At 31.2% G+C, this 13760-nt stretch overlaps 1 long non-coding RNA gene across 1 annotated transcript; it reads left to right on the forward strand.

Annotated features, from left to right (window-relative positions):
• Positions 1 to 9086: 9086 nt before the first annotated feature.
• LOC126893223 (uncharacterized) lies at positions 9087 to 12883 on the forward strand. Its single transcript, XR_007701086.1, has 2 exons — positions 9087 to 9368; positions 12602 to 12883. It is a non-coding gene; the product is annotated as an uncharacterized LOC126893223 (long non-coding RNA).
• Positions 12884 to 13760: the final 877 nt, after the last annotated feature.

Raw genomic sequence — 13760 nt, forward strand, 5'->3', positions numbered from 1 at the left:
ACCAAAAATCACATCAGAGTATCAATATGTATTAGAAAGGATTGTAACAGCAAAAATAATAATGGATAAGGAAAATCTGAACATCATCGGAGTAGGGGAGAGTTGGGTAAAACGGGATAGTCGGATAAAACGGGATACCTAGCCTAGAGACCCAACTAGTGCTGCTATCAATCGGAAAACGACGAAAACTTGTTCTCAGTCGTCATTTTAACATTCTCAGTTCGTTTTACCTCGATGACATTATTTGATGAAAAGTTGTTGTGTTTAGAATTGTTTGACTCTATTTTTGTGGTACTTTGTACTTTTAAGTGCGTTGTTTTCTACAAAATATTGCCTACATATCTAAACATATAATTCCGGTGACTATTACATTTAATTAAGCACTCATTAACGAATATTCTCATGTGTATCTATCTAATTTTACTTTCACGTTTAGGCAGGAGCCATTTTTGTTTTGAAAAATGTCTGAGTTGCACAAAACGGGACACTTATAAGTTGGATAAAATGGGATACAGTTTTTTATGTCCCGTTTTATCCACCTATTTATTTGTTGGCATATTAATTTTTTAAACAGCGATAAAGCGTGTTTTCATACTGCAGAAAAGAACAACATATTTTTATGTGACTTTTGTTCTGATATACGTACTTAGTCCTAAATAAAAGGTCTTATTTCCCATTTTGCAAAAAAACATAAAAAAGGCCTATTTTTAAGTTTCTGACTACTGAAGATATTGTTTTTTCAAAGGTAAATTTTGCTTTGCAGTCTTATATCTACTTAAATATACTTTTTAGATAATTTTATGCAAAAAATTAAATATTGTGAACCTATCCCGTTTTATCCAACCGTGGTATGCTAGAACGGGATGTGCAGGACTTTAATAAATATTTTTTTTTACTATTTTCCAGTCATTAAAAATAGCTAAAAATATGTTTTTTGTGTGCTTCAATAAATGTTATACCTATAAAAAATAACAATATGATAATTCCTTTAACATTTTTTCCATAATAAAAATAAACCAGAATGGTATCCAGTTTTGTCCAACTCTCCCCTATATGACCCAGAAAATAATAATCAAACAACAAGGGAAATATTTTATAATGAATTGTAACAAAGTAGATCAAGTTAGAGGGAAGATGATAATACTGGGAGACTTTAATGCTCGAATAAGCAACCAAGTCATACCCGGAATAAAGCAAAAACATAATGAGAATGTTAAAAACAAAAATGGAGAACTGATGATAAACTTTTGCATGAATATCAAACTTAGAATAAACAACACATTTTTTACCACAAAGACCAACACAAATATACATTCAATAATCACCCATGGACAAAGATATATGATAGATTATGTTGTAACCAACACATATATAGGTACATCCTTCAAAAATAATTGAGTAAGATGTCTCAACTCAGTAGATGTAGATAGCGACCATGGCCTTGTATTATGTAAAACAGTGATTCCCTAAGTGGTCCAGGTGGACCCCCAGGGGTCGACGTAGGACTCAACGGGGGTCTACGTTGGCGTGAAATAAAAATGGGGGTTCACAAGTTATATGAGGGGGTCCTCGAAAATTTTATAGTGATTTGGTATTTATTTCAACAAATTTGCATTTTTTTACCGTAAAATATCAATGGAAAAAATAATATTTTAATAGTAGGTACTCAAAAATGTCATTATAACACATTATAACAAGTTATTTTGATTAAAAACAAGTTTTTGATCAAATTTTAGTGTAGAAAACGTTAAAATACTGTTTTTACATTTTCCTCCATTCCCAAAATACATGTCCTTCGATTTTACTGAAAATTTGCCCACAGATAGACAAAATACAGGACTTTAAGTGGTTAAAAGAATTTGTATAGTTTTACAATACAAAAAAAAATATGTGGAATAATATCAGGCGTAAATATAGGCGTCTACTGTAAGTACAATTAACTCGGAAAATATCGACCTTACGAAAAAAATGGTTAAAAAAATTGTAATAAATATTGTAAACATGATTTATTTGGAACAACTTTAGTTCCTACCATTTTTGTCGAAAAATTGAAAATGGCGGAGATATTGAACAAAAACCACTGCTATCAAGCCAATCAGGTCTTACGTACTACCTGAAATATTGATTTTTGAAAAAAAAATTAAACATCAAAATAGTATAACATTTAATTCTCTCCATTTTTGTATAGCTACATTTTTGTTCTAAAACTAATAATAAACGAGATAATTCAATAATTATGCTCTAACTGTCACTATTTCTCCCCATAACTCGGAAAATATCAACGGAACAAAAAAAATTTATAGTAAAAGAAATTATAGGAAATAATCATATTTTCAACAATTTCAGTCTGTACACTTTTTGTCGAAAAGTTAAAAATGGCGGAGAAATTGAGCAAAAACGGCATGCAAGATCAAATGCTAACCCGACTGGACTATATAATTTTGACTGATATTATTGCATGTAACTTTTCTTGTATTTTAAAACTATACAAATTCTTTTAACCACTTAAAGTTCTGTGTTTTGGCTATCTGTCGGCAAATTTTCAGCCAAATAGAAGGACATGTATTTTGGGAATGAATCTTCACATTTGGGATGAGTTTTGGGAATATGGTAAAAATGTAGCAGTAGGGGGTCCACCGAAACCCGTAAATTTTTTAAAGTGGTCTACGAGAAAAAATAGTTTGGTGACCTCTGATGTAAAATCATCATGAAATACTTCACACCCAAAGAGCAGCACTAACACAAACAAAAATCAGAGTCAAAGGACAGATTTTATTTTTATCTTGTCCTTATTCTGTATTCTGTATTTTGTCCTTTGACAGAGTCAAAGGACAAAATACAGAATACTTATACAGAAAATCAGAGAAGATTACTGACAATGAAATATTAGAAAAAGATAACATCGAGGAAAGCTGGGAAAAACTCAAAGATACCATAATAATTAACACAGCAACAGAATCACTTGGAGAGAGCAAAGTAAAAAATACTAACATACCTACCAAAAAAGAAAACCCCATGATTCAGAGGGGAAGTGAAGATAAAATCTTCACTTATAAACTACAGGAATATTAAACACAAAACATAAAATAGAGAGGAACATTAAAGTAATGTCTGTAAGTTCTACATGGGCAGTCAGTTTCAGTTTGTTGTATGAGTCAAAAGCTAAAACTCCATGCAAAAAAATAGGTTCAGAACCATACCTGAAGGTTTTTCTGCTAATTCAAAGTATGACCAATATTATCAACATATGGCATAGAAATATGGATCATGACAGAGAAGACAATAAACCTTATCGATACTTGATGAAAGAAAGATATTGAAAAGGATATTGGGAGCCATCTGTGGAAATGGTATATGGAGAATAAGGTTCAACCATGAGTTGTAACAATATTACAAAGAACCCTCTATAGCATATTATGCAAAAATACAAAGATTGCACTGGGCAGGTCACCTTATAAGAATGGATAATGACAGAACACCTAGTAGAATTCTTAGTGGAACTATCAGGGCCGCCGCTAAAGTGTTGGCCGCCCGTGTGCAACTTAATATTTGCCGCCCCTCTTTTAACACTTTAGTTGTTTCAACATAGGTACTAGTATTTAACGAAATGTGCAGGAGATACATTGTAACCGTAGGTAACGCCTATATGAATAAAAATTGCTCTGATATCGACGTTACTTTTAGACCTGGATCCCGCGTACCAAAAAAAAGTAGATTAATAGCAAGTTGAAAATTTGTTACCAGCTTAACGGTGTCTAGTCTGACAAACTTTGATGTATGGGAACACTAAAATAGGGGAAGTTTTAATTGTGGAACAGGTTAAAAATTTGTAACGTCAGACTATGAAAAGGTTCCATGTATTTTGTTGGACATAACTTCCAACTGATTTGTTACCATTTCATTAAACTCTCATGCAACAATCAGACTGGTGTTTATCACCAACTGGGCATTTTAATGAGTGGAACACCAAGAACATGTCAAATGACAGGAATCATGTTGGCTAGTAATAGCAGTCTGATTTTTGCATGAGAGTTTAATGAAAGGATAACAAATCAATTGGATGTTCTGTCCGACAAAATACATGGGACGTTTTCCTAATCTAACGTTCCAAATTTTTAAACTGTTCCACAATTAAAACTTCCCCTGTTCCAGTGTTCCCGTACATCAAAGTTTGTCCGACTAGACACCTTTAAGCTATTAACAAATTTTCAACTTGCTATTAATCTACTTTTTTTTGGTATGCGCGATCCAGGCCTATTTGAAATAAAGTAGTGTGCAAAAGAAACGGGCACACCACTAATATGTAATTACAAACAAAATCGTTTATCAAAAGCGTGTCTAAAATCATCAAATTTTCAACTTTACTGAACTATAACCCATCTATAACCATACATAAGCATAAAGGAACAATATTATAACAGAGCAACCATCGAGTAATAAAAAAGATTTTATCTACTCTATGTCATTTATGTATAAGTTTTTAGTTTGTGAAAACTGTCATTATAGATAGCAATGCGTGAAGTGTTTAAAGTGTGCGTGAAGTAACAATGTATTTTAAATGGGACTTACTTTTTCGCACTGTTTTGACATACTTTCATATCATCAAATATCCTTAACTTTCGCGTTGTCATAGTGATGACATAATGAGCAATAAATTACGACAAACGTTTTGACAATTTTGTGGTTTGAAAGAAGTTAGAATTTTTAAATGTCAAAGTTCTAAAAATTGTAGAATAGAAATAAATTCCAGTGACAATGAGTTACAGTTTTTTTATTTGTTTATCACAGATAAAATATTGTATGAAACTATGCGTGAAGTACTTTTTGCGAACTTACGCGATGTATAGCACTCGCTCCGTTGTCGCTCGTGCTCTAAACATCGCGTGCGTTCGCAAAAAGCATACTTCACGAACTGTTTCACAAATAACTATTATCTACTATATGTCATATTATGTATAAGTTTTTAGTTTGTGAAAACTGTCATTATAGACAGCAGTGCGTGAAGAACTTAAAGTGTGCGTGAAGTAACAATGTATTTTAAATGGGATTTACTTTTACGCACTGTTTTTAACTTTCGAGTTGTCATGGTGACAATCCTTAACTTTGGCGCTGTCATGGTGGTGACAATATGAGCAATGAATTACAACAAAAGTTTTGACAGTTTTGTGGTTTGAAAGTAGTTAGAATTTTTAAATGTCAAAGTTCTAAAAATTGTAAAATAGAAATGAATTCCAGCGACGAAGAGTTACAGCTTTTTTTATTTCTTTATCGTAGATAAAATATTGTATGAAACTGTGCGTAAAGTACTTTTTGCGAACTTACGCGATTTATAGCACTCGCTCCGTTGTCGCTCGTGCTCTAAAAATCGCGTGCGTTCGCAAAAAGCATACGTCACGAACTGTTTCATAAATAACTATTTTTAAAACATCGAATAATAAAAAATACTTTTTTATTACTCAATGAGAGCAACTTAACAAGCACTTATCTAAATTCTCGGAAAGTATCCTATTGTCGTATCGTACTCTCTTAACAAATCATAAATGTTCAGAATTTGAAAAAATCGCATATGGACCTGTAGGCCACACCTCCTCCACAAATTAATTGTAGATGAAATAGGAGTTAGTCAACCAATGCCTCGTCAGGTTTAAGGTTTACTGCTCTTACGGCGCCGTAAATTATCGCTCGTGTGGACTTAGCCTTAGCCACAGTCAGTTCGAAAGCCGCCAGTCACTTTGAATTAAAAAGCATTCCTGGAACTACTTTATGACTACAACTGCAAAAGGGCAGTTCATATAATAAATAACATTTTCTGACATTTTTGTTTAAATTGTCTGAAATATTACGAGTTTATAGAAATATTTGAATCATTACTATGTATTTAATTTTTTGAATTTATTTTCGTTTAAAAAAAATATTATCATCAGTGGCCTGCTTTTGGCCGCCCCTTTAATCGGCCGCCCGTGTGCGGTACACACTTTGCACACATGGTAGCGGCGGCCCTGGGAACTATGGTGGGATGTCAGCCAGTAGGAAGACCAATGAAAAGAAATGTTGAAGGGTTGGTACTCAATTAACCCTTATAGTCCTTAATTAAATAATTAATAAAATTAATTATTTAATTAAGGACTTATTAATTAAATTATCTATGTTCTTAATTAAATAATTAAGAACATAGAGAAATGAGAAGAAGATTAGAAAGAATTGAAATAAGAGATATATTACAAAATGAAGAATATTTTGAAATATTAAACAATCTCACACAAATAATATCTAAAAAACAACAAGAAATCTATAATAATAGAAGAAGACAACCAATAATCCAACCCTGATGAAGTTGAGTAAGATAAAATTAAAATAAATAAAATAAAATATAAATTCAAAAATAGATATTTACAATTATAATAATAATAATTCAATATAAAATAAATAAATAAAAATAATAATTCAATACAAAATTCATGAAATTAAAAAAAAAAAAAAAAAAAAAAAAAAAAAAAAAACTACCAACTCTCTTCTGAAAATAGAGGGACTGTCTTTATAACTTAGAAAGGAGTTGATAGTACCAAAAATATTTTAAATTGTTTATTTAAATTTGTTTTTTAAACGTAATTAATAGATTATGGCAAATTGTTAATTGTAAAAATAGATTTAATAGTTGAGTAAAAAATGTAAAAATATAAAAAAAAATATCTGTAATCCCATCAGGAAAAAACGACCTGGATTAGTCACTAGAGGCCAGGTCATATGTATAAATAATAAATAAATAAAATAAAATAAATAAATAAATAAGTCCTTAATTAAATAATTACTACTTCATCTGCTAACTACATACTTTATTTATAAGTCTTCGAAGTTTATTATAAACAATAATATTAAATCAGCTGAGGCATGTTGCAATTCTACGTACAATAATATAATTGATTCCTCATATGTTTTGTGGTCATAAGTTCACCTGCGGTCAATGTCACAAGGTTATTTAAAATTAACTTAAAACATATTATTCTATACAGATTGTCCTACTTATATTACACCAAGGAAGAGGTGGATAGACAAAGTGAGAACCGAACCAAAGAGATATTGAGGCTGCAAAACTGGAGGAGACCGGCCAGAAACAGAGATACTTGGAGGCGGATGCTGAGGGAGTCCAGGGCCTAACTTGAGCTATAGCAATATAGGAGAGAGGTGTTATGCTGTGAACATGGTATTATATTAGTACCCCTTCATCTGAATGTAACACCTGTGATTCAGCCAATGTATGTTACTTTATTTTGTTCTTTGGAAAGGGGTTGCAAACATGCAGTACTTAGTGGGGATTGATAATTAGTCTTTTCCAGTTTGATGGAAAATTTCTGTCTGTTTTTAAAAACAGTTATACAGGAAAGAATAGTACCATCATTTTTAGAAAATGATTTCCAAAAATGTGGTTTAGTTCCCTGGAATATTGGTGCTATGTTTCTCAATAAGAAAATAGACTCTTTAACACATTTGCGGACACATCTTCATCTGAAGACAGTAAAGTCCCTTTGTAAGTGTCTGCATATGCAGTCATGTCTGTGAATGGGTTAAAGAAAGAGCAGGATCTGCATAAATAACACAGCAAATACTTTATACAAAAACATTGATAAAGTAAAGCTAATTATAATGAGAAAACTTGAATTAATGATAAAGATATTAGTCTAACAACATTATTAAAATTTCATCAACTCATTTCAGGAGAAAAAATAAACTATCAGTTTCCACTGTTTCCAGTCTCAGTGGATGATAAGAGGGTTAAATCTAATATTTAATTATACTCCTAATTACATAATTATTAATGAAGTTCTCAGTAGGTACCTTGTATTTGAATGTCAATTACTAACCCTGAATGTGTCAAGAACTACTTTTTTTCATTTTGTTGTGTCAATTAGGACACTTTTGTAACACTTTTTGTAAATTTAATAAAAAATATTTTAAAACACAATTTTCCGATAATTTGATTGTTGAATATTCAGAAAGGATTAGATTACCTGAATATACATATTCTATATTTTTTAGTAAAATTCAACACTCTGGGTTTGAGGCTAAAAATGTTTTTTTAGTGTCAAACAGCTCTATAATACAGGGAGCTATTTTCCATTAAACAGAATGCTAGATATATATTATATTAATTAGACAAATATAGTGCTGCAGATTTTTAGTTTACTTGAACATTATCTGAAATTAACACAGCCAGGTAAATGCATCATCTATATCAATAATTAGGTATTTAGAAAATATTGATTTTTTTATATCTTTTACATATCTGATGACAATTTTAACGATTAAGTTGACAGTGTTGTAAAAGTGCAAACTGCATTCGAAAAATTTAATTCTTCAGCTAGATCATAGCAAAATTGTAGGTATGACTCATATGGGAATCACCAGATAGTCTCTAATATTTTTTTTTAATAAGAGTTGTGACATTTGTAATTTGTACACAGAAACACATGCCACACAAATGAACAGTACTAAACCTAGTAACAGTTTGCCTTTATAATTTATATTAACTTAAAGTTATACTTACATTACAAAAAATAGCTGAGTTTTTTCTGCTTATGTATATTTTCATATTTCATCACATCACAGTTTTTTTGACACGTAACAACAAACGAATATTTTCAACCGGATTTATATCTCACGAACTAAGAAAATATTACTTAAACCAAGAAATTTAAATGTTCTTGTTATTTATACAAATCGCGTATTTAAAAGTTTGACATGTCAATTACGTTGAGACATGTAACAAAAAATGCACATATACATTGTATGATGTGTTGCATAGATTTGAGGATCCCCTTTCTGAAACAACTTTTCTTATAATAAAAATAGTAAATTGCCACAAGAAAATAGCTTCAGAACAATATTATTGTTTTTGGATTCCTGCATTGGAAATCCACCGATATTTTTCAAGAAATCCCGTGTTTTATGAATACTAATTTGAAGTGGTTGAATAACCATCTAGTGAAAGGTTGAATCGAATATACAGATGAAGATAAGATGTGTCGACATGACAGTAATAGGAGACACGGTTAAACACAGACACGGTTAAACACAGTATAGGTAATAGGTATTTAGTCCATTCCGAAGTTGTAGTTTGTTTTGACATTTCCGTTTTATTTAACCTAACCTATGTTTTGTGTTTTATTGTGTTTTATACAAGGAGTTGTAGTTTTATATTGAAATTGAATTGATTCTTGTTTCATTGAATATAGAGGAGTTGTTCTGTTGCAAGTTGTTCTAGTTTTGTTGTTTTAAAATCTGCGAAAAACTATTTATAGATAATGGTGAACTTAAACAAGAAATGGACATGCAGTTTGCTGATTACTTAATTGTGTACTCACAACACATAGGTACAGGCATTATGCAAATACATACCATTTAGAGGATACTTCATTCAAATTGGAGGACTCTGCGATATTGGGCTTCCTTAATAGTTTACCAGACATAGACACTGTCTTTTTCTTGGTAGAAAATGACACCTGTTTCACCCTTTCTGAATTTTCTCAAGTCTCATATTTGGATCAACGTGAAATTTGTTGGCTTTCACAGCTTTAATTTGATTAACGGCTGTCATTAAAATATCTTCACTGTTGCATTTTTGACCTAATGCAATTACTTACAGTGCTGAGCAGATAGTATCTCATGTAATTTCTATCTATCCCTCGGTTTTTGATGTGTGCGTAGGTGCTGAAGACTCCAGTTCTTCCCAAATATCACTGCTTGGAACTTAATTATTTAGTGTGACTCATGTAATACAAAGGTAGTGAATGTGCTGGCAAATATTTGATTGAATTAAAGATTTGATTGAATTTAATTTAATAAAATAATCAAGGCAAGTACATGAGTAGGAATGGTAGCATATTTTACATAGTATGTAGCTGACAAGATAACATACATTAAACAGTTTCTCTGTAACAGTACATATTTTTGAGTTTGTTTTATTTTTAATTATCCATTTTTTAAATTCATCATTTCCTTCCACACTTTCAATATCAAATTTATAATTTGTGGCTACAATTAATGGCAGTCAATCAATCAGTCCTTTTTCCTGAAAGCCACAAAAATGTTGACAAAATTAAATCAAAACATATTTACAAACCTTTTGTTATCTGAATTAGTCTTTCCACTTGTTTATCTCGAGTGTAGTGTGTCAAATTATGCATGCTTTTATCTAGTTGTTTCACCTTTTTATAATACTGTGCATACTCTCCAAGTACATATTTGTATTTGTTAGTAATTCCTTTCTATAACAGTAGAACCCCGACTTAGTATTCAAACTATAATTTTTACTCAGGTACTCATAAAATTTAACAGTACCAGAATCATTCTCCAGTTGGAAAATTCAACAAATCTTTTTAAAAGTTGTTAACTTCTAAAGTACTTTGTATAAATTTCAAGCACTTGTATACATACTTCCATTCTTTTTTCAACTACAGAAATTTTTGTTAGATTAGTTTTCCAGGCACAATCAATGTGCCAGGAACAAAATAATCGATTAGACACAGCTGTCACATTATCACTGCTGTCCATCCGTTATAAAAAGTTTCCATTATATCTCTCATAAACATATCTGTAGTGATATTATTAGGTAGAAATTGTAGTATTCATTCTATTTGAAATCATGTATGTCACAGCAACGCCTTCACCAATATTAGTTCCATAGGTACCATCAATACAAACAATTTTTTTTGCAAATGTCATGACAGCATAACGTTGTACATATATCATTCATAATGATAATGCAGAAATCTGAGCAATCTAAATTATGCTGACTATCCTCAGAGCCTTGAGGTCTGTAGTATAATACACTGGCTACACACTACGTTTTGCCTGAGACCATGTCTGCAGAGACTCATTTGCGCAGGTAAGAGCAGCAAGACGGTATCACATGTAAGCCTCCAAGCGCCGCCTGTACTCTCGTCAACATGCTGAAGATTTTACCTGTGCAGTTTTACTTGAAGTGTGGTCAGAAGTTCAGTCCGGCAAAAGTTTTCAAGGTGGACAGTCGAAATGAGTGATATTAGAAGCATTGCAGACCTATTCTTAATTGAAGAGTTGTACAAATTTTTGAGCTGGCATGCATTATGGAAGGTGAAAAGTAGAGAATGAAGCATACACTTTAATGATTGAAAAATTAAAAGAGGCAATATTTTATTTTTATATTTTTAGTTCATTCTAAAATAGAGAATTCTTTTAAATCATATAAATTTCTTTTACCATTTTAGTATTTAATTTTCCAATATTGGGGTACTACTGCCAAAAAAAATTTATATACTTATAATAATAGAATATAATAATTAATCAACTTATGTATTTCTGCTAAGTTCTGACACTGTTTTCTTGTGGCATATTTAATGTAGTATTATGTTCATATGGGATTGAGCCACTGTTGTAGGTGTAAAGAAAATTGCATTTCTTAATTTACTACTGATTGGTGTTTCAATTTCCACTCCGGAAGTCTTTCTACTCTCTACAAAAATTTAAGCAGAATTTTGGGCATGGATGCCAAATTTTTGTCGAAATAAAAGATGCTAATCGAATTTCTAACTGTCTAAGAAATTTCCTGCTATTTCTATTGTTGACACTTGACACACATATTTGTTGCATATTTGCGTTTGTGGAATAATCATATCTACCTGAAAAGGTATTTTGTAAGTTTCTATCAATTAAAAACCATGATTAATTTAAAAAAATTTCTTTATTAAACTATATCTACGTTCACAATATTTAGAACTTGAATTAAATTCTATAATTAAACTATATTATGAATTACACCATGGCTATTTTGTCATGGTACACTACCTTCATTATTGAAATACCATAAAAAAAGTTTATCCTTAGTTTGCTTGGCGTCTCTGGAAATACTTATATAATGTTATCTCTGCATATCAATGAGATTAGAATCTTCTGTTCTTAAACCATTCCTATTGTCAACGTCTAAGCTTCCAATGGGAGTATAGGTTGAAGCATATTTAATTCTCAAAAAGTTATGGAGTACACAATATGTCATGACAATGATATATACAGTTTTTAGATTTAAATTAATAGTGGTATGGAAAATTCAAAATCTGTTAGCTAAAATACCAAAGGCATTTTCTACAACTCGCCTTGTCCTTGACAGGCGGTAATTGAATATTTTGCGTTCATTTGTTAATTCTCTTTGATTAAACGGTTTTAAGAAATGTGGAGCTAAGGCAAAAGCTTCAACACCAATAAACACGTCACTAAGCATTTTATCTGAACCACTGAGGCGATCAAAGACTGGAATTTGTAATGTATTTTCTTTTAATTTGTTGTAAAATATTGTTTGCTCTATAACACCTCCATCACAAATTCTCCCATTCACGCCAAATTCGTATATTATGAACTCATAATTAGCATTTACAACTGCCATCAAAACCATACTATGAAATCCTTTATAGTTATAAAAATAGGAACCTTGCCCATTTGGTAGAATACTCTGCACATATTTGCCGTCAACGGCACCGAAGCAATGGGGAAAGTTCAATCTTGCTTCAAATTCCTTTGCTATATGTTTCCATTATTCTTGTGGCTTTGGAATCTAACAAAAATATTTTTTTAGGATTTCTCTGACACAGTTTCCAGTACAGAACTGCCACAGGAATCTCCAGTGGAGTTGCAACCGCTCTCACGGACGTCCACAAATCAAGTTACAAAACTGTTACATGACTCTATTGGAGTTGCAACCGCAATTGGATAAAAGTGAAATTCGAATAATGCCAGAAAGACTATAACCGTCCAAAGTGATAGTGTGAAATTAAAATCAAATGATTACGTATAAATCATATTTATAATAATTATAAATAGTAGCTGTATTTTTTAAATAAACAGATTTGATAAGTTATATTATTTTTCTACAGTTGGTATGTTTTAATAAATATATTTTAAGACTACTTACAGTATTGTTGGTACTTTGGATCTTTTATTTATAGTAGAGGATCCAATATAATGTCGATCTGCACCGATCTGTTTAATAATGGATTAAAATTATTGGATATGTAATTTAGTATGGTAACAATTATAAAAAACAAGGGGTGCCCGATATAATTTTGTTCTGACTATAATTAACATGCATACATAATCGAAAACCTCTTATACCCGAAGGTGTCGAGGTGTACAAGCTCTCTTAAATTTTTTTCTACAAATGTACACCACTCTTTTCTGTCTCTAGCTAGTTCCTTCGGCTCACTCTATGTCTTCCCTCTTTCTTTGAGAATCTTGCTTATCCTATTGTTCCATGTTTTTCTTGGTCGTCCTGTACAGTGTATGCCAGTAGTACAGTCTCATTTACGCATTCAGTATTATTTTCTGTCATCCATGGTTGAAATTTAGCGTATTCCTTGTCATAGATACGTTTATTTGGTAATAGATTCTCAGTCGCTTTATTGGCTTTTTTTCAGAAATATCGAATTTCTCTTGCATTCTGACTTTTTTGACAATTTCACATAGAAAAACTTTGTTTATGTTAATACCAAATTGCTAACCAACATCACTTTTCTACCAACAGTACTAAATACCTGCTGCGATACAGTATTTCTTCTAATTTATTATATTATAAAATTAAAACTTTAACTGACGCAATGAACCGCTATGACATAAAATTTTATATTCACCACATGCATAATTATGTAATTTATAAGCTTGTCGCCCTTAGGGTATAAACATCTATTTAATGCCCTTGATACATAAATAACTGTTTAATATATAAAAAAAGTAATTTT

Source organism: Diabrotica virgifera, chromosome 10, assembly GCF_917563875.1.
Source record: "Diabrotica virgifera virgifera chromosome 10, PGI_DIABVI_V3a".
Taxonomy (NCBI): Eukaryota; Metazoa; Arthropoda; class Insecta; order Coleoptera; family Chrysomelidae; genus Diabrotica; species Diabrotica virgifera.